The sequence below is a fragment of the Hibiscus syriacus genome, unplaced genomic scaffold (assembly GCF_006381635.1).
Source record: "Hibiscus syriacus cultivar Baekdansim isolate YM2019G1 unplaced genomic scaffold, ASM638163v2 tig00002799_pilon, whole genome shotgun sequence".
Taxonomy (NCBI): domain Eukaryota; kingdom Viridiplantae; phylum Streptophyta; class Magnoliopsida; order Malvales; family Malvaceae; genus Hibiscus; species Hibiscus syriacus.
Window position 1 is genome coordinate 1,091,851 of NW_024061945.1, and position 22,100 is coordinate 1,113,950.

The 22,100-nt window shown below is 32.5% G+C and overlaps 1 pseudogene; it reads left to right on the forward strand.

Moving 5' to 3' along the window:
- Positions 1 to 1,778: 1,778 nt before the first annotated feature.
- LOC120151188 lies at positions 1,779 to 21,419 on the forward strand (annotated as a pseudogene).
- The last annotated feature ends 681 nt before the right edge of the window (positions 21,420 to 22,100 follow it).

Sequence of the window (22,100 nt, forward strand, 5' to 3'; positions counted from 1 at the left end):
TTTTACAGGTTTTCATATGAAAAAAGAAGATTCATGATGGAAAATACCTTACAAAGGGAAGATATAATTCAAATCACATCAGGAGAGGCAAACATCTGAAGAATAGATGGTCGTAATCCTAAAATGACGCATTATTTTGAAGTGGGGCATGTTACCCAATCAAGTTATTTCGAAAAATGAGAAAACGATTTCCAATGTTTCTCATTTAATCTTTTCTGAAAATGAAATTGTTGAATAGTAAGAAAACGATTTCCAAAGTTTCTTACTTAGTAAACTATTTCTCAAATTTCTAAATCCTCCGGGTCATCCATAGGACCTCCAGTGTAGGATGTTTAAAATCCTTCGGGTCATCTGTAAGACCTCTAGTGCAAGATGTTAAATCCTCTGGGTCATCCATAAGACCTCTAGTGCAAGATGTTAAATCCTCCAGGTCATCCATAATGCCTCCAGTGTAGGATGTTTAAAATCCTTCGGGTCATCTGTAAGACCTTCAGTGCAAGATGATAAGACCTACGGGCCATCCATAAGACCTCCAATGCATAATGTTTTTTTTAAATCCTCTAGGTCATCTGTAAGACCTTTAGTGCAAGATGATAAGACCTTCGGGCCATCCATAAGACCTCCAGTGCAGGATGCTTTTTTTAAAAAATCCTCCGGGTCATCTGTAAGACCTTCAGTGCAAGAAGATAAGACCTCCGGGCCATCCATAAGACCTCCAGTGCAGGATGCCCTTTTTTTAAATCCTCCGGGTCATCTGTAAGACCTTCAGTGCAAGATGATAAGACGTCCGGGCCATCCATAAGACCTCCAGTGCAGGATGCATTTTTTAAAAAATCCTCCGGGTCATCTATAAGTCTTCCGAGCAAGATGATAAGACCTCTGGACCATTCTTAAAACCTCTGGGCAGAATGTTTTTAACATTTCCATCCTAATCAATATAAGTTAAATGAAAAAATTATTGTCTTTTCGTCTTTGCTCTATTCTTGTTAACACAAGAATGAGCAAAGAAGGGCAGATGTAGACACTAATTTTTATATTTTAAAATTATTATTATTATTATTATTATTATTATTATAATTATTATTATAAATATTATATTATTATTAAATAAAAAAATATATCATGCCATTTACAAAGGCCGGAGGCCATTTACATACCCAGACCAATCTAGACCAACCAGACCTGACCTAACAATAACCCTAAACCCAATTAGGGTTTCATCATCTCAGCTCCAGCTGCCACTCCTCACAGCGTTGGATCTGGCAATATCTAACGGTCCAGAGCCCATCAGAAGAAACCCTAGGGTTATGATACCCTAGGGGCCACGCAGTCGCCGCCTCTATTGCCACCACCATTGCCGACGCTTCCACTGCTAGGTGCCTCAGCCAGCTGTTGACACGTCTCAGCCGAAACCACCAAAGGTCTACGCCGGCCGTCCACGTTACTGCTCTATGGCGAGTCACCACCACAGTTTGGTGACTCACCGAAATGAGCCATATTACCCGGTCCAAAGGGCATACTTCAATGGCTATAAAATCCATCGACCACACCTGCAAAGAGAGGACACACAGAACAAGATACAAAACAAAGAAAGGGAAAGAAGGACGATGACGAACAACACAACAAGTAAGAAACCACAACAACCAAAAATACCTGAAAAATAGATAAAGACTTACCGAGAAAACTACGCCGTGACCGGAGCCTCCACGTGCCACTAGAAGAGTCGAAATACCGAAGTTATAATCGTAGATTTACGAAATTCGGGGCTTTTAGGGGAAATGGAGGCTGAATTTGACCTTAGACGATCGGATCTACATTTTAGGTATTTTAGTAATTTTTCCATTGACGACGGTGGCCGACGGCAGCGATCGGCGCCGGAGCAAGGTAGCCGACCGAATACTTTTAGAGAGAGGGCAGAGAGATTTTAATATCTCTCTAAAAAATAAAATTGTGGAGAGATGGCCCTTAAATGGCTGAATTTGGGGTTTAAATACCCTCCCCCATACAGTGTCGTTTTGGGGGAGGGGTGTCTGTGTAATTTCCCTCATGGGAAAATCACGTGCGCAGTCGTCTTAGTTTGTAAACCTTCCATTTTAGTCACTGGAATTACATTTCTGCAAATACTAATTTTATCTTCAAATTTTATTTTATTTCTTTTTAGTCACTGAACTATATTTATATATATTTAGGGTAAATATCATAATTAGTCTTTTTAATTTTATTAATTTATATTTTAGTCTCGTATTAGTATTATGGTTAAATTATGCTTTTTATACTTACATTTCATAATATTTCGAACTATGTCCATTAATTTTTATATTTTATAATTTAATCACTGTTTTTTTATAATTTTCATTTTTGACCATGAATACTTATATATTTTGCAATTTAATTCTATAGTTTTAATTTCTTTTATTTTGGTCATTATTTAATTTAATTTAATTTTTATTATTTTCCTTTATTTTTCAATACTTTAAATATAATATTTTAATTATTTTTAGTCACTAATATTTTATATGAAATACAATATAATAATTTCATAATTTAATTAAATAATAACATTTATCTATTTTTTAATATTAAGAAAGGGGCTTTCTTAAAGTAACTAGATTTTATTGTTCTAATATTTTTAATAATAAAATATTATATTTAATCTAGTTTTATTTAATTTATTTTTATGTAAAATTATCATATTTTATCATATTTATTTATTTTTTAATATTAAAGAAATGGATTGTCTTAAAGTAACTAGATGTACATTTCTGATATTTTTAAATAAATAAATAAATAAATTTAAAATATATATTTATTTACTTTAGCTTTATAAATATTATTTTAAATATATTTTTCCTTAGAATTATCCGATTAAATATGAAATAACATGATCATAAATTAAATTGATATTCAAATTCTTAAACTTCTACTACTATAGACAATTTATAATCTGTTGAGTTAATTGATCGACAGAATCGACCAAGAGGGGGGTGAATTGACAATTAAAATTTTTGTGGAAGCTTTTGCAGAAAATTGAAAGTAATTGCACAACGATTTAGAGTGGTTCGACTTTCTCAATCAAAGTCTACGTCCACTACCTTAGCTATCCACACTAAGGATTTTCTAACAAATTCACTAATTTGTTCTTTCTTTTGAGGCCAAAGATATAACCTTACAACTCCCTCAAGAATATACCCCAATTCTTGAGAACACTCTTTCTCAAAAGAAGATTACAAATTTGCAAACTTATAAGGAAATACTCACAAGGAAAGATGTTTCCACAATTCTAGAACAAAGAAAAGAACACTCAAAGATGAATACAATTAAGTACAAGTAGTGTTTTTGAAAGCAAAGATGAATATTGAATGAAAAATGGATTGAATTGCTCAAACTTGAGGTTTGATGCTTTCTCTTTGATTCTCTCTTGATTCTTGATAAATTGTTGTTGATCAAAGGCTTCTAAGCTTGTTTAAATACTCCTTGAATCACTTCTGAACGTTGGGGATCATTAATGAAGTTATTGGAGGCGTTTAAGTGTGAACAATTAATATTTCTGCTTGGAGCGTTGGGGGAATCGGTACCCCTCATTGGGAGTCGATTCCCTAAGTGTAAAATTCAAATATTTCGACCGTTGAACAGGGGGAAACGATACCCCTTAGGGGAATCAGTTCCCTCCGATCATTCTGTTTTTCTCGGAGCCAAACCATTCAGGGGGGAATCGGTACTCCCTTGGGGGGAATCGGTTCCCTCTGGACATTCTGGAATTTTTGGCTTTGAAACGGTTCGAAATACTTTGTAAAATTATTTTGAAATAATTTTAAGATTAAAACTTAAATTTACACTTGAGTAAGGATTAAAAATGACTTTTGAAAGATTTGGAGTAATATTTTGATATTCAAATAATTTTATCGAATATACTTAGAAAATCTTTTTGGAAAATCTTAAAATTCATTTATCTTAATTTGTTATATTGAAATATCAAAATGTTTTCAACAATTTCCCCCTTTTTGATATAACAAAACATTTTAGTAATTTTAAGATTTTAAAATCAAGTTTTGAAATTACTCCCCCTTACTTTAACACTTCCCGTTTAAAACACTTTATTTTGATATTCAATAATTATATCGAATATACTTAGAAAATCTTTTTGGAAAATCTTAAAATTCATTTATCTTAATTTGTTATATCGAAATATCAAAATGTTTTCAACAATTTCCCCCTTTTTGATATAACAAAACATTTTAGTAATTTTAAGATTTTAAAATCAAGTTTTGAAATTACTCCCCCTTACTTTAACACTTATCCCGTTTAAAACACTTTAACATTTCTCCCCCTTTTTGTTAAATCAAAAAGACTTTTAAAAGATTTTAAACAAGGTTTTGAAATCATTTAGCCGATTGATGATAAATATATATAGCTTAAGCTGCTAAGATCACAATCAAGAGAAACATTAGTCATTAGTTCCATAATCAATATTCATAAATAAATATGCAATGGAAATTGATCATATATATATAATGATTAAAAAATTAAACATTAAACTGAAACATAAAATTCAAATCAATTATAGGTTCAAACATTCATAAACAACCAAAGTAAAAACAATCCAAAAAAATTCAAAATGTTTTAACAATAATGCAAATATCTAAGTTCAATCCAAACAAGCAAAGCAAAGATCGAAGTTCAAGCATTCGTAGGAGGATCAGGAGGAGGGAAATGAGCTCGCATAGCTGCCATTTCATGAGTGAGTGCATTAATACGAGCGTTGGTTGCTTCATTGTTTGCACGTATCTCCCAGAGAATTTCCAATTGTTGAGCTTCCATAGTAGAGAAATGAGATTCTATGGAAGTGAAGCGAGAATCCAAGGATGTATAACGGAAATCAAATGTCTCCATAAATGATTGAAAATATGGAGGCACTTGATCTTCTTACTGAGCTTGTTCCTCGTGCTGCTCTGGCTCATCGTCGGCTTCGTCAATAGCTTGCATTAATTGTTCAATCTCGGGATCGTCGTCAGCTTCTGGTGGAGCTTGTGAAGAACTAGCTACGGAGTATCCTCAGAGGATCAAACCCATTCACCGGTTTCTTTATTCTTTATCCATCCCGCTCTCGTTAAGGAAAGAAGATTAATTTGATTTTTTAGAGGAAATACGACATCTAGACCAACTCTAAGCCCGGCTTTAGAAAATAGATTACTCGAATGCAACCGTTTCAACAATTTCAGCAAAAATAATCTAAGGTAGGTTTATTTTAATATTGTTTTGGAAACAATGCAACCACCAAAGATCCAAGGCTCTAAGATTGGAGTAACGACCTCCGGACGGTCGAAACCACCAAGAAATCATTAGATGAAGAAAACGATCATGAAGTTCTAAGACACTCGCACTATCCCTTCTTTTATAACGAGAACCTAAAATCTATTTTCATTAGATACCATCATATCTATCCTAATTCATTGGCTATGTAAGCCGAGTCAAGATGGAAGAATTATCCTAGGAGATAGGAACGAACTCCTATGGTTTTGGTTTGAGCTCGGTTTTTAATACAAACGGCATTAGAATAGAAGATACGAACAAGTTGATGGTAAACTATAGGTTCAAGGTCACAAAGTTTATCAAATTTCCACTCTTGTAAAAGAGGAAGATATCTAAAATTGATATCTATCATAGCTTGAAGATATGGGATACGTTCTTCTCTAATTTTGAAAGAGTTAAAATACTGATAATACCAAAAACGATGATTTCTAGGACTAGGTTGATTGAAGCATGAGTTTTGGATAGTCATATTAGGATCAACGGAATTAGGAATATGAATTTCAGGAATAGGTGGAGGATTTGGAGGGTATTTGGTTGTTGGTTTGAACAACTAGATGAAGACCTAGCACGTTTAGGATTTGACATGGTTTAAGAAAATCAGAATAGAATGAATAACTTGCAATTATAAAACACATGTATGCAATGTAATCAATCCCAAAACTCAATTGAGTCCTCAATATTTCAAGGTTCTCTAAACCAATCCTAATGGGCAAAGTTTTGAAAAACTATTGAAAAATAAGATTTTGAAAGTCAATATACCTATTTTCTTTTAATAACAACATAATTAAATCAAAACAAAACAATTTAAAAGCATCATTTTTTTAAACAAATCGAAAAAATAAATAAATGAAACATTGTGAGATTTTGATGAAATTAGTTGTAAAATCTAGTTTCTAAATACTAAACAATCAATGACCGATCACTATTTCAATATAGAACTAATTAAAACTAGTCTTATGTTTAAAATTTGATAAAATAGAAGTTTTAGAAAAATACCTTGAAGATTTTCGGATTTTGTGAGAATGTGATGATTTTTGCACTAATTTGATGATTCCAACAGGTTTAGGAGATGATATTTGAAGTAATTCCGATAAGAGCCGTTGTTTTTGAATCAAAGTGATGATTTGGGGAGAGAAAAGAGGAGAACGGCGAAGAGGAGAAGAGAGGGTTTGAGAGTAAAGAAAATGGTTTTCTGGTGTTTAAAACCAAAACCCGTGGGGGTTATCGATTCCCCTAAGGGGGAATCGGTTCCCCTTCAAAGGGGGAATAGGTTCCCCTTCAAGGGGTATCGATTCCCTCTGCACCAAAACTGATAAAATCTGATTTTAAACACTCAAAATGCTAAATTAATTTTCTCTAGTGGTATTGGCAACTCATATATTGAAAATTAATCATGTTCAATCAATCAAATTTATCATTAAAATTTATTTGAACATAAAGTTAATTTTCACCAAGAATCATAAACTCCCCCTAACTAAAAGTAATGAATGCAATCAAAAATACTATTATATGCATTTTTTATTTATTCTTAAAAGTGCTAAAATTATTTTAAACACTAAGTGAAGATAGGTCAGTTAAACCTAATTCTCTCATAAGTGTCCAAAAACATTCATTGTCTAAAGGTTTTGTAAAGATATCCGCTAATTGATGCAAAGTATCAACAAATTCTAGAACTACATCTTCCTTAGTGACATGGTCTCTAATGAAGTGATGTCTTATTTAAATGTGCTTAGTTCTAGAGTGTTGGATGGGATTTTTAGTGAGACAAATAGCACTAGTATTGTCACACTTGATAGGAATGGTACCTACTTCAATTCCATAATCAAAAAGTTGTTGTTTCATCCATAAAACTTGTGCACAACAACAACCAGCTGAAATGTATTCGGCTTCAGTGGTAGATAATGCAACACAATTTTGTTTCTTTGAAAACTAAGAAATCAGCAAATTTCCAAGGAATTGACAAGTACCGGAGGTGCTTTTCCTATCTAATTTGCATCCTTCATAATCCGCATCAGAAAAATGCATGCAAGCTAAAGCTAGAGTCTCTAGGATACCAAAGTCCTAAACTAGAAGTGTCCTTAAGGTATCTAAAGATTCTCTTAATAGCTAGTAAATGTGATTCCTTAGGACTTGATTGAAATCTAGCACATAAGCAAACACTAAACATAATGTCCGGTCTACTTGCAGTTAGACAGAGGAAAGAACCAATCATTGACCTATATAATTTAACATCGACACATTTACCTCCTTCCTCCAAGTCAAGCTTTGTAGAAGAGCTCATTGGAGTGTCATGAGGTTTCCCATTTTCCAGTCCAAACTTTTTTGAGCATATCTTTGACGTATTTAGCTTGATTGATGAAGATGTCATCTTTTCTTTGCTTGATTTAGAGTCCCAAGAAAAATGAGAGCTCCCCCATCATGTTCATCTCGAATTCTCTTTGCATTAGCTTAGAAAATTCTTGGAAAAGAACATCATTAGTAGAACCAAATATTATATCATCAACATAAATTTGAACTACTAATAAATCTTTACCTTTATGCTTTAAAAACAATGTAGTGTCAACCTTCCCTTGAAAAACCTTTTTCAATTAAAAAGTTTGACAATCTTTCATACCAAGCTCTAGGAGCTTGTTTTAAACCATAAAGTGCTTTTGTCAATATAAAAACATGATCCAGAAATTTTGAATCTTCAAAACCTGGAGGTTGTTCCACATACAGTTCTTCTTTAATAAAACCATTTAAAAATATACTTTTAACATCCATTTGATATAATTTAAATTCATGAAAAACATGAAAATGCTAATAACATTCTAATTGGTTCAATCTTAGCTACGGGAGCGTATGTTTCATCATAGTTTATGCCCTCTTCTTGAGTATACCCTTGAGCAACAAGTCTAGCCTTGTTTCTCACTATATTACCACTCTCATCAAGCTTATTCCTAAATACCCATCTAGTACCTACAATAGATTTATTACTAGGCCTTTCAACTAGTGTCCAAACTTTACTTCTCTCAAATTGATTTAACTCTTCTTGCATAGCCATAATCCAATGTTCATCATTTAATGCTTCTTTAATATTCTTAGGCTCTATGCATGAGATAAATGCAACATAATTACAAATATTTCTAAGAGAAGATCGAGTTGTTACCCTTTTTGATGGATCACCTATAATCTCACCATCCTTGACATAGTTGTATTCCCTTGGGTAAGAGACTTCCCTTTCTTCAATGGTTGGATTCTCGAGAGGATCGTGAGTTTCCTCATTTTTTGTTTCTTCCTTTAATGATGGTTCTCCAACGTCATGTCTAATGTCATTTGTATTTATAAAACCTACATCATCATTCACACAAGAATCCTTCCTCGGAAGGAGGTTATCATAGAAAACAACATGTATAGACTCTTCTACAATTAAAGTTCTTTTATTAAATACTCGATAAGCTTTAGAATTTAAGAAATAACCCAGAAAAATTCCTTCATCACTTTTAGCATCAAATTTTCCAAGATTATCTTTACCGTTGTTTAAAACAAAACACTTACATCCAAAAGGATGAAAATAACTAATGTTAGGCTTTTAATTTTTGAAAAGTTCATATGGAGTTTTCTTTAAAATAGGCCTAATCATTACTCGATTTATAATATAACAAGCGGTATTTGTAGCTTCCGCCCAAAAGTATTTTGGCAAATTGTTTTCACAAAGCATGGTTCTAGCCATTTCTTCTAAAGTTCGATTTTTCCTCAACAACTCCATTTTGTTGAGGGGTTCTAGGTGATGAAAAATTATGGCTAATACCATTAGAATTACAAAACTCAGTAAATCCAAGATTTTCAAATTCAGTTCCATGATCACTCCTAACACTAGTTATAAAGTAACCTATGTTGTTTTGGATTACTTTTGAAAACATGATGAATTTTTCTAATGCTTCATCTTTATTACTTAAGAATAGAACCCAAGTATATCTTGAATAGTCATCTACCAAGAAAAATGCATATTGTTTTCCACCCAAGCTAGTAGTCCTAGTTGGCCCAAAAAGATCTATATGGATCAATTGTAATACTCTACTAGTTGATACGTCATTAATGGATTTAAAAGAAACTCACTTTTGTTTTCCTTTTGCACAAGCATCACAGATTTTATCATTATCAAATTTCAGTTTAGGCAGCCCTCTTACTAAGTCTCCTTGAATTAACCGTTGCAAAACACTCATACTAGCATGTAATAGTCTCCTATGCCATAACCAACTATCATGCTCAACCTTAGCAACTAGGCATAAATTAGTCATATCAATAGAGTCTAAATGCACCATGTATATGTTTCATATTCTATGACCAACAAGCATAATTCGATTAGATGCAATGTTAATAACTTTACAACCATTGGTTTCAAACATGAGATTGAATCCTTTATCACATAATTGACTAATACTCAAAAGATTATGCTTTAATCCATTCACATATATAAAACATTCTTAATTTGTATGGAAGAGGTATTACCTATAGTGCCTATATCTTGAATGTGACCTTTTGAGTTATCACCAAAAGTCACTTCTCATCCATTTTTGGCGTTAAGCTCAATGAACCGGTTTTTGTCCCTGGTCATGTGTCTCGAGCATCCACTATCAAGGTACCATGAATTTGAATTTGTTTCCCATGCCTTGTAGCAATGCTCCTTTTCCTACAAACATAGATTAATTTCTAATTTTTGGTACCCAAATTCTTTTGGGTCCATATTCATTAGTTTCCAAAATCCTAGTCCCCTTAGGTATCCATTTGTGTAGGATATCTTTATCTTTAGTAGTAATGAGTCCTTTAGGAACCCATATACTTCTAACGATTTTTCTATTAGAGGTTCTTCGGGGACCTCTATGATTGTAGTTTTTAAAACTTTTTCTAACAAAGTTGGATTTTGAATTTTCTCCTTTTTCAAAACGTTTTGTTCCAACTTTATCAAAAGAAGCTTTAAGATCATCAATTTTCTTTTGATGATCATCATTGACCTTTGAAAGTAAATTTTGCAAATCTGAATTTTTCTTTTCAAACTCTTCTAGTTTGATTTGCAAATCTTTGATTTTACTTTCAAGATCGTTCTTGGTTTTGGATATGAGTTTATTTTCATTTTTCAATTTTGAAACATCATTTTTATATTTTAAAAACAATTTCTCATAATCCGAAGCCAACCCATTATATTCCTCTAATAGCTCATCATAAGATAAATCATCAAATTCAGATGAGTTAGAGGTTACCTTAGAATCTTCCCTGAATGCCATCAAGCACAAGTTTGCTACTTCTTGTTCCTCTTCATCGGAACCTTCTTCATCGCTCCATGTAGCCACACGAGCCTTGTGCTTATTCTTTGATTGACCATTTCTCTTCAATTGTGGGCAATCATATTTGACATGCCTCAGCTTTTTACATTCATAGCAAATGATCGGGTCCTTCTCTTTTGGTTCATTTTTTATACCTTCATTTCGTTTGAATTTTCTTCCTCGGTAAGGTCTCATCATTTTTCTGAACCGTTTGGCAAACAACGTCATTTCCTCGTCATCGTCATCTTCATCTGAATCACTCTCTTCTTTTGTGGGTTTGAGAGCAACTCCAATGTTTTTCTTCTTCTCCTTCTTCTTTGGTGTCTCTTCAATCTTATCGAGGTCCAACTCATCTTCAAGCATCATTTCATGAGTGAGGAGGGAACCGATTAGCTCTTCAAGAGTTAAGGACTTTAGGTTCTTAGCCTTGATGATTGCAGTCTTCTTAGATTGCCATGATTTTGGAAGTGAGTAAACTAACTTCCTTATAAGCTTTTCGTTTGGAATGATCTCTCCATATGATTTGAGACCATTGACAATCGTTAAGAATCTATCCGTCATAGCTTTGATATCTTCATTTGGTTTCATCCTGAAATTTTCATAGCTATGTGTTAGAAGACCAATTTTAGATTATTTTACCTCGTCGGTGCCTTCATGAGTGACTTGTAGTTTATCACATATTTCTTTGGCGGTTGTACAAGATGAAACTCTTCCATATTCAACTGGTCCAAGAGCACAAAATATAATATGGATTGCTTTAGAGTTGAGCTGGAACATTTTCGTCTCTCCTTCGCTCCACAATCTTGGATGAGTGAGAGGTTTGATATATCCGTCTTCTACAACATTCCATGCACCCATGTCACTTACTTGAATAAAATATATCATCCTATTCTTCCAATAGGAATAGTTAGCACCATTGAAGAAATGAGGCTTGTTGGCGGGCATTGAATCGAGACCGGAGTCGAAGTTTGAAGTGGAGGCCATTGATGACTTGATAATCGATGTAACTCTTCCCGAATCGACTCAATAGGTGATTAAACCTTCAAATGAGTTAGGCTCTGATACCAATTGTTGAGTTAATCGATCGACATAATCGACCAAGAGGGGGGTGAATTGGCAATTAAAATTTTTGTGGAAGCTTTTGCAGAAAACTGAAAGTAATTGCACAGCGATTTAGAGTGGTTCGACTTTCTCAATCAAAGTCTATGTCCACTACCTTAGCTATCCACACTAAGGATTTTCCAACAAATTCACTAATTTGTTTCTTTCTTTTTAGGCCAAAGAGATAACCTTACAACTCCCTCAAGAAATACCCCAATTCTTGAGAACACTCTTTCTCAAAGAGAATATTACAAATTTGCAAACTTACAAGGAAATCCTCACAAGGAAAGATGTTTGCACAATTCTAGAACACTCAAAGATGAATACAATTGAGTACAAGTAGTGTTCTTGAAAGCAAAGATGAATATTGAATGAAAAATGGATTGAATTGCTCAAACTTGAGGTTTGAAGCTTTCTCTTTGATTCTCTCTTGATTCTTGATTAAATGTTATTGATCAAAGGCTTCTAAGCTTGTTTAAATACTCCTTGAATCACTTCTGAACATTGGGGATCATTAATGAAGTTATTGGAGCCGTTTAAGTGTGAAAACAATTAAAAATTTTCTTGGAGCGTGGGGGAATTGTTACCCCTCATAGGGAATCGATTCCCTAAGTGTAAAATTCAAATATTTCGACTGTTGAACAGGGGGAATCGATACCCCTTAGGGGAATCGGTTCCCTCCGAGCATTCTGTTTTTCTCGGAGCCAAACCATTCAGGGGAATCGGTACCCTCTGGACATTCTGGATTTTTTGGCTTTGAAACGGTTTGAAATACTTTGTAAAATTATTTTGAAATAATTTTAAGATTAAAACTTAATTTTACACTTGAGTAAGGATTAAAAATGACTTTTGAAAGATTTGGAGTAATATTTTGATATTCAAATAATTATATCGAATATACTTAGAAAATATTTTTGGAAAATCTTAAAATTCATTTATCTTAATTTGTTATATCGAAATATCAAAATGTTTTCAACATAATCGACAAGAACCAATTTTGGGCATTGTGGGGGTGCTAATCCTTCCCCAAACGTAACTGACCCCGAATCCCTTTTTATTATTAAAAAGAATGAATTTTTGGTTTAACGCAGACCAATTTATCTTTTAACTGGTGTTTTCTTAAAAACTCTTTTAAAAGATGATTTTTTTAGGTATTCGACCTACCTAACCCAAAAGGCCGATGGTGACTCCCAAAACATTTAAATAAAAACCATTTATTTATTCACATACTTTCCCGCCAAGTAAAAATTCGTACCGGACAAAAACCGGTTATGACAACACGACAAGGTATATTTGAAAAGTAACAAGTTGCCCTTGGTGTAAACACTCATCATCAATTTACACAAGTACCTGGATAGTGTGTTTTGGGATTACCCTATGCATGAGTAAAGGACTTACTATTTCTCTCTTACATTAAATAAATCTTATATTTACCAACAACCAGTTGGTCTAGTAAGGCGAGTCACTAAATTCTTTAAGAAAGTTTAGGAGTTCGAATCTTGAAGATTGCAAATGGAGTAAACTGGGTTGAGAGAGTCGCCCTTACCTCTACAGTACCCGATCCAAATTAATTGACCGATAGGATACCGATGATTATACTAAAAAAATAAATTTCATATTTTGTATGTGCTTTATTTTATATTGATATTGTTTTCATTATAATCTTTTTATAAATTTTAACGAATGATGTTAGAATTATGATTCGAATCATTTAATTTTAAAAGAATTTGTTGATGTAAACTTGTTAGTAATATTAAAGATGTGTAAGAAGAGTTTTATTGTAATGAATTTCTAGTAGTAGCGGGAATATTTCTCAATCGATCCATGATGATTCAATAAGTATTATGTAAGAATTAAAGTTGTTGAAGACTTATCAATAATGCTTCGACTTATATTTAGTTTGCGTAATAATTAAAATTGTTGAGTCTTGAAGATATTTTTTTATGGAACTCACATCAATGAAGAGATTATTACATATTAACTCAATTTTTAATTGACAATTAAGTTAAATTTTATTGTAACTTTAGTTATTCGAAATTGTTTGGCGATTGAATTCATTTGAGTAAGAATTCTTATGAGTAAAGATTCTTGATGATCAAATTTGTTTTCTGTAACACCCTAAGTTTCGATCTAGTAGTTTCAGGTTACCCGAGAGGTAAGTTTAATTGGGTTGGTTCAGAGCCCAATTAGCCAAAAAGGAGCTTTAAACGTTGGAATATTAACGAAGGCCCAAAGGTGCAATTATTCCTTTTTCAAATTTTGAAGCCTTTATATATTCTTCCAATTTCTTTTTCTTCTCATTTCTTCCATTTTCCTTCTTCTTCCTCTTCTCTCCAAAGTTTAGCCAAAGTTAAAAAGAAAAGTGGGAGTTTTCATCAAAATCATCAAGGAAATGAGTTTGGCTAAACAAAGGGCTTTAATTCGGGTTTCTAACTCCAAGGTAGAGTATTTCTAATTCTTTGGCAGGGACAGAGTCAAAATTAAATATTGGCATGGGCCGAAATATTAGACTATTTAAGAAAAATGTAAAGACTTATAAGGTATTTAAACTCGAAATTCAGCATGAACCAAGCGACCTTAGTGATTAAGGGATTGTTGTTATCCTTGAGGTCCCAAGTTCAAACACGTGAGTAGGGGTATGAGCATGCATTGTCAAATAGTTAAAAGTCTTTATACAAATATTACATTGTATTTACCCTAAATTAAAAAAAAAACTCAAAACTCAAAACTCAAAATACAACTTCTAATTTGTCTAATATTTAAACTTACAATGATTTAAATTGTAACTATACCAAAATATTGAGAACACGTACTTATAATTCTTTAGTTCGACCCCTACTTGATTAAATATTTAATAAATTTTTATATTTTTAAAATTTAAATATTTATTTTTACATGAACCAAAATACTATTAAACCAAAATTATATCGAATATATAAATTTTAACAGGAGTCGGGCCCTCTTGGGCCCTAAGGGAGTTTCGTCCATGTCCTTTGGAGTATTAACTTTTTATAAATTTAAGGATTTGGTTAAGATTTGAGTATTTAAGTATTTTAGGGTTTATATTTGATATCATGATCAAATCACGTTTTAAAGAATTAAAAAACGTTTTTATGGTACTTAAAGACCCTAGTTAACTCCCTAAAGCTTTAGCACATGATTAGGAACCAAACTATGGCCCTTAGTATGGTTTTTGGATGATTTCTCGAGCCTAAATAACCATTTTATTGTTCGTGTATCAATACTAGAATGAACAATATCGATACTTGTTGAATTCTGACAAAATTTAGAGATTTTGACGTTGAAAATTCAATATATGTTTATTTTAACGAAGGTAACATAATTAAAAATTTCCATATAGATCTAAATGAGAAATTTTTTAATTGCGAGTAATTGGGTTATTTGTTTATGACAATCAATCAATTGATTGATTGATTGATTAACAATTTTTTAAATTAAGTGACTTGTAGTGTAATTTATCCAAACAGAAAAAACCTCATATAAAGGGAACAAAGTTCATTCCAAGCATCGTTCACTTCCAAAATCAAAGTATTTTCTAGAGAGGAGTGTGACATTCATTTTCTCATTGCATTAGATAGAGAATTAAGGCTAAAGAAATTGGTTGTCACAGCAAATACAGCACCAGCTGAGTCCAACTATGACCGAAAAAATGAGTTAATGGCTATCGACGTTTCGAAATCCGGTATTAAAGGACTCACCGATGCCGGCTTAGCTAAGCTCCCTCGAGTTTTCGTTCACGACCACTTAAATCTTCAGATTAAATCAGGGCCTCCCCCTGCCGACGTGAAGATCCCAGTGATTGATTTCGCAGGTGTCAACATCTACTCCACTCGACGTGCGGTGATCATTGACGAAATCTGAAGCGCTTGTGAAAAATGGGGATTCTTTCAACTTGTTAACCACGGAATACCCGTCACCACCCTGGAAGAGATGATAATCGGGATCTGTTGGTTCAATGAGCAGGACTCCGTAGCCAAAGAAAAGCTTTACTCTCGAGAAGAATCGAAGAAGGTCACATTCAACACAAAATTCGACATGTCCCGAGCTTTGGCTGCCTATTGGAGGGACATCCTCACTTGTGTTATGGCCCTTAATCCCCCTGCACCCGAAGAAATCACTGAAGCCTGCGGGGACATGTTGCTACACTAAACAAACAATGTAATGAACTTGGGGCATACACTATTCGAATTGTTATCCAAATCACTTGGACTAAACCCGAACCACCTCAAAAGCATCGGTTGCGCCGAGGGACTCTACATAATGGGTCATTACCATGGTATTAAATTGCGGCCGCAACACAATGTAACGAATGTATTATAACGGTTTTGAAGATCACCGCGACGCAATATTAGTGCAAGGCGATAAAAAACCGCATGACGATTGTTGCGGTCTAAAACCGCATCACGACTGTTGCGGTCTAAAACCGCATCACGACTGTTGCAGTCTAAAACCGTTACGTAACACCGCAACAAGTTATAAATTACGTCGCAATGTCGCAATACTACAACAAACTTTTAAATTATCCGAAATATAAAATTACATAGATGAAATATTTTCATTTAATCCTTAGAAATGAATTATAAATATATATCATTAGTAATATTGTAATAGTTATGTTTAAAACTAGTAACTTAAATATGAATTATTTAAATTATTTATTCACGTTATTTTAAAATTAAACCAATTTTACTTTAAATTGAATCATTTCTCATAGTTACAATTGATTGAAATAATTTTAAATTAAATTCTTAAATTAACATTAAGTATCATAGTTTTATGTTTATTTATTATTATAAAAATTCACATAAAAGAAAAATTTATTTTATGATACTATATTTTTAAATTGAATTTAAAGAAGTAACAAAAATATTTCTTCTTATTCTATATTATAAAATGGATTGCTCAGCCATAAAAACCAGAATGTTGGGCTGGATTGATGCACCTATTCATAATATAAAATAATATAAAATAAAAAATACATGTAAATAAAATAAAAAAAATATGATTTTTGGACAAATAAATTTGACAAAAAAAGGTGTAAGTAAAAGTAGTAGAGTATGTAGTTAATGATGTAGGCGTGTAAGAAAGTACTAAAGCAAATAGTAGATAATTTTTTGGAAGTGTTAAAAATAATTGAAAAATGAATTTAAAAATCAAAATATTAAAAAATTCACAATCAAAGTAAGAAGTTAAGAAGGCAACGAGAGGAAGCATAGAAACTCTAGTTTCAAAGTGTAAGTAAAAATAGTAAAGCATGTAGTAGATAATGTAGGCGTGTAAGAAAGTACTAAAGTAAATAGTAGAGAATTTGTTTGGAAGTGTTAAAAATAATTGATAAAAAATGAATTTAAAAATCAAAATATTAGAAAAAGAAATCACAACCAAAGTAAGAAGTAAAGAAGGCAACGGGAGGAAGAAGAGAAACTTTAGTTTCAAAGTGTAAACCTTTCATCTTCATCTTCTCCACATTTTCAAGAGATGAGTTCTTCAAAAAAATTTATTTTTTTCTCCACCATTTTAAGATATCAATTTCCCCCCTTTCATCCCAAGTTCAAGTCTTGTTCGTGGTTCATCTTAACTCAACATTGTAGTGAAACAAGTAAGTTATATTATCATTATTTTGTTTATTATTTAGTTTAAAAATTAAATTTATCTTATTAGTTGAATTTAGGATTGTTATGAAATTATAATATCTTTTGGTGTTAGTTATAAATTTATTTTATTTGTTTAAAATTATATAAAGAAAGTCCAATTCGTTATTAAGCCTTTCTATCAAATTGGTTTATGTGCATTTATAAGAAAAAATGCCACGTCCAAAAAGTAAAGAAGGTGAAGCTCCTAGTGATGATTATGGTTGGAGGTGGGGAGAACCTGTTGAAGATCATCATAATAATGTTAGATGGAAATTTTGTGATAAAGTTATTAAAGGAGGAATAATGAGATTGAAAGAGCATTTGGCTGCAAAAAAAAAAGGAATGTAGCACCTTGTCCAAATGTCTCGGCCGAAGTTAGAAAAAACATTGCTCAACAACTGCAAGAATTTTACAATGAAAAAGCTTTGAAACAGAAGAAGAAAGAAGAATTAGAGGAAATAATAAGATTAGGAGATCATAAAAATTATGCTAATAGTGATTTTGAGGATGAAGAGTTGACTATTGCAAGACAAGAAAATATAAGATCCAAAATGGAATGGGAAGAAAAACAACGTCGAAGAGCAAGAACTGTTGAAGATTCAGTTAATGAACCTGGGGGAGGTAGTACTTCTGGATCTCGAGAATTCAGAAGATCATTTAGTACCATTGATTCTAGAAGAACTAGGAGGGAACATCAGTGGAGTAATTTTGACTCTCCAAGAGCTAAATTGACAAATATGGATCCCATTCTTGAAAAATCATAGAGCTCGAAGAAACCAAAGCTCGCTGCAAGCTTTTTGAAAAATGAAAAACCAAAGCTAGGAAAAGAAATTTCAAAATTAATATTGCATGAACCTTTACCGGTAAGAATTACAGAGTCACCATTTCTACAGCTCGTACTTCAAGTTGCAGCTGAAGTTGGAAAATCAGTTAGGGCTCCTTTAGCTTATGAGGTGACAAGAGTGTATTTGGAAGAAGAGTACAAAGAAATACAAGAATGGGTGAAATAGTTTAATCCTATCTGGGCAGAAAGAGGTGTGACCATCATGTGTGATGGGTGGAAAGGGACTAGAAATAAACATATAATCAATTTTTTTATTTATAATCCTAGAGGTACCATCTTTAGAAAATCAATTGATGCTAGTCGTGTCACCTCTTATACTGCTGAATATTATTTTGATATAATTGACAAAATGGTGGATGGAATTGGTGAAGAATTTATTGTTCAATTTGTTACAGATAATGAAGCAGCAATCAAAGTTGGTGGTAAGATGTTGATGCAAAAGAGAAGGCACATGTATTGGTCAGCATGTTCTGCTCATTGATTGGATCTTATTTTGGAATAAATTGGTAACAAAAAATGTGTGAAAAATGTCTTAGATCAAGCAAAAAGGAACATTTCTTTCATATACAATCATACATGGACAATTGATTATATGAAGAGGTATTCCAAAGGTATAGAACTCTTACGACCAGGGATTACTAGATTTGCTACCAATTTCATTGCTTTAGAGAGCATTGTTAGAAGCAAACAAGCACTCAAAGAAATGGTGGCTTCTGTAGAATGGAAACGGTCCAAGTATGCAACAAAAATAGATGGAATAGAGATGATGGAAGTCATTAACTCTACTCAGTTTTGGAAAAAGGTTGGTGATGTCTTAAAGATCCAAGAATTGTTGGTTAAAGTATTAAGGATGTGTGATGGTGATGAAAAACCAATTATGGGTTTTATTTATGAAGTTATGGATAGAGCAAAATTGGCGATTCGAAGAGATTGTAGATATTACCAGAAATATTGAGAAGTAATTGATAAGCGATGGAGCAATCAGCTTCACAATGATTTTCATTCTGCTGGTACATTATAAAACTTTTATATTTAAATTGTGATATGTTGTTTAAATATTTATTATATTATTTTTATATAGGATATTTCTTAAATCCATAATTTCTATACGGAGGCAATTCAACAAGTGATGTGATTTATGAAACCATGAATGGGGTGAGAAATGTCATACAAAGGATAGAGCCCAACTTGAATGATCAAATTTTGGCAATGAACCATGTATGTATTTTATATACTTTAAATTTTGAGAGAACTTATATATTATCATGTTTAACTACTAATTCATTTATTTATAGTTATTGTTTTATCAAGATAAAATGGATTTTTTTGGAACACCATTAGCTCAAGTTGCAATTTTGAAGACTAACCTTGGTAAATAAAAAGAATTCAATCTTTATAGTTTTGTAGATAATGATGAATATTTATAAATACTTTATGAATTATATCTTAATATTTGTGTTTCTTAGCTAAATGGTGGATCAATTATGGAAATTGTACACCTCAAATTCAACGCATTGCTGTCAGAGTTTTGAGTTAAACAACCTTTTCTTCAAATTGTGAGCGTAATTGGAGTACATTTAGTATGATCCATACAAAGAAGAGAAATAGGCTCAAGTATAAAAAGCTTCAAAAATTGGTTTATGTCCATTATAATATGAGGTTGAAGCTAAGACACATGAAAAGAAAAAGTGCACAAGAGCTAGAAATGGGTTTTAATCCAATCAATATTGAAAATATTTTTGAAGATGCTACACTCGATAGTGAACAAAATTTCTCGTGGTTGCCTGAAGAGTTACTAATTGAAAAAAATGAAGAAACTCAAGGTGAAGATATGCATGACATTTCACCTACTCCATCTAATGTTGAAAGTGTTCAACTATCGATGTCAAGTGGTGGTGATGATGGTGGTGGTGGTGGTGATAATGAAGGTATGTACCAACCAGAATATGTATACACTTATTCCAATACTTTTTATGGAGATCAAGGTACGTGCCAATATCCTTATGTCGATGATTCAGGTTAGTATGGAACAAATACATCTATTGGTTTGCAAAATAGAAGAGATGAGGATGATAGAACTCATAGGAGGACAAGAGAACACTTTTATAATTCATTTGCAGGTTCATCATCATATAGTTTAGCTAAAATGATAATGAAATTAGTGAATCATCTCAGGGTTCTCATTCCAACCAACCAAATGCATATTATCCACCTTACCTTGAAAAAAATCTAAGTTATGGATATTTTGATCATCATTTATCATACAACATGTTTCCTACCAATGATGCATCTTATGATGCACACAATGTGATGTCTTCACATGGATTAGGAAGGAATTAAAACTAGACAACAATGAAGATGAAAATGCTTTAGATCCACCACACCATTCATCTTGGTGGTGAAGAAATAGAACTTTGTATTTGTATTTATGTATTTTTTCTTTTTAAGTTATGTAAAATGAATTCTCTTATGTTAAAATATGATAACTTTGATATGTTTTTAATGAGATTATTTATAAGTCTCTTACCTATTGTTATTATCTACCATGCAGGAGAGTCAAATGATAGCACTATATTAAAATGTAGTTGTAAAATGTATAAATATACTATATTAGAAGTATTGTGATTTTTTAGGAAGAAATCACGCCCGCGACAGCCGTAACACGTTATATAACATCCACAACATTCGTAACTGCGACAGATGCCGCAACTGCTATTTTATACTATGGCCATTACTCCCCAGTATGCCCCAAAACCAAACTCACAATGGGGACCGGCATCCATACAGACAGTGGCTTCCTCACTGTGCTTCTCCAAGACCAAATTGGCGGCCTCCAAGTCCCGATGTTACTCCGATCCCGGAAGCTCTTATAATAAACCTAGGAGATCTGCTTCAAGTAACTCAATGACTCCCCATTAAACAATATAAGTATCCCCATTAATCCTTTGGGTCTGTTCGCAGCTGATTACAAATGATAAGTACATAAGCGTGTATCATAGGGTGTTGGCGAGAAACGTCGGGCCGAGGATACCGCTCGCTAGTTTTTTCCAAACATATATTCAGCCGGAAAATTGCTGTCGGAAGATGAGCCGTCGATTTACAAGGAAACGAACGTGGTCGATTATTTCAAATTCAAGCATGTTAAAGGTATGGAAGGGACCTCAGCTCTTACACATTTCAAGCTTTGAACAAATTCTGGCAATTTCAAGCTTTCATGTGTCTCAATAAATTTAACTCCCACCTCAGGATATAATGGAATTAATTACCGTGTCAATGTATGGATAGTTCTGTTGTACAACATCCTAATATAAGACTAAAAAAATATGTTACTAGAAATGTTAATATTTTTTTTTAACATTTTCGGTAGAGCATTATCTAAAATGTTATTTTTTCTACCGGAAATGTTAATTTTATTACCTAAAATGAATATTTCTAGTAGAAAAAATAACATTTTAGGTAGCACCATATAAACATTTTCAGTAGAAAAAAATAATATTTTAGGTAGCGCTCTACCATAAATGTTAAAAAAATATTAACATTTTCGGTAGCATCTTTCTTTATCATTATATTAGATTGTCTTTCCTTAGACATCCTCGTCAATGTATCCTATGTTATTATTTATATTTTGACTTTTATTTTACGTAGTATATCATGTACCCATATTTATATTTTTAATCTTTTAATTTGGACCTTATGTTTGATATATGTGAGATCTTACTCCCTTATTTTGGTGTTTTAGTGATTGTTTAAATAAATATTTGTTTGTCTAATTTAATTTCAATTTATTTTGAATTAAAAATTGACAATTAATATGACATCTCATATTCAATTTAGATTAAATGAAATAAGGGATGTTACATTTATAATAAAATTTGATTTCATCTCACT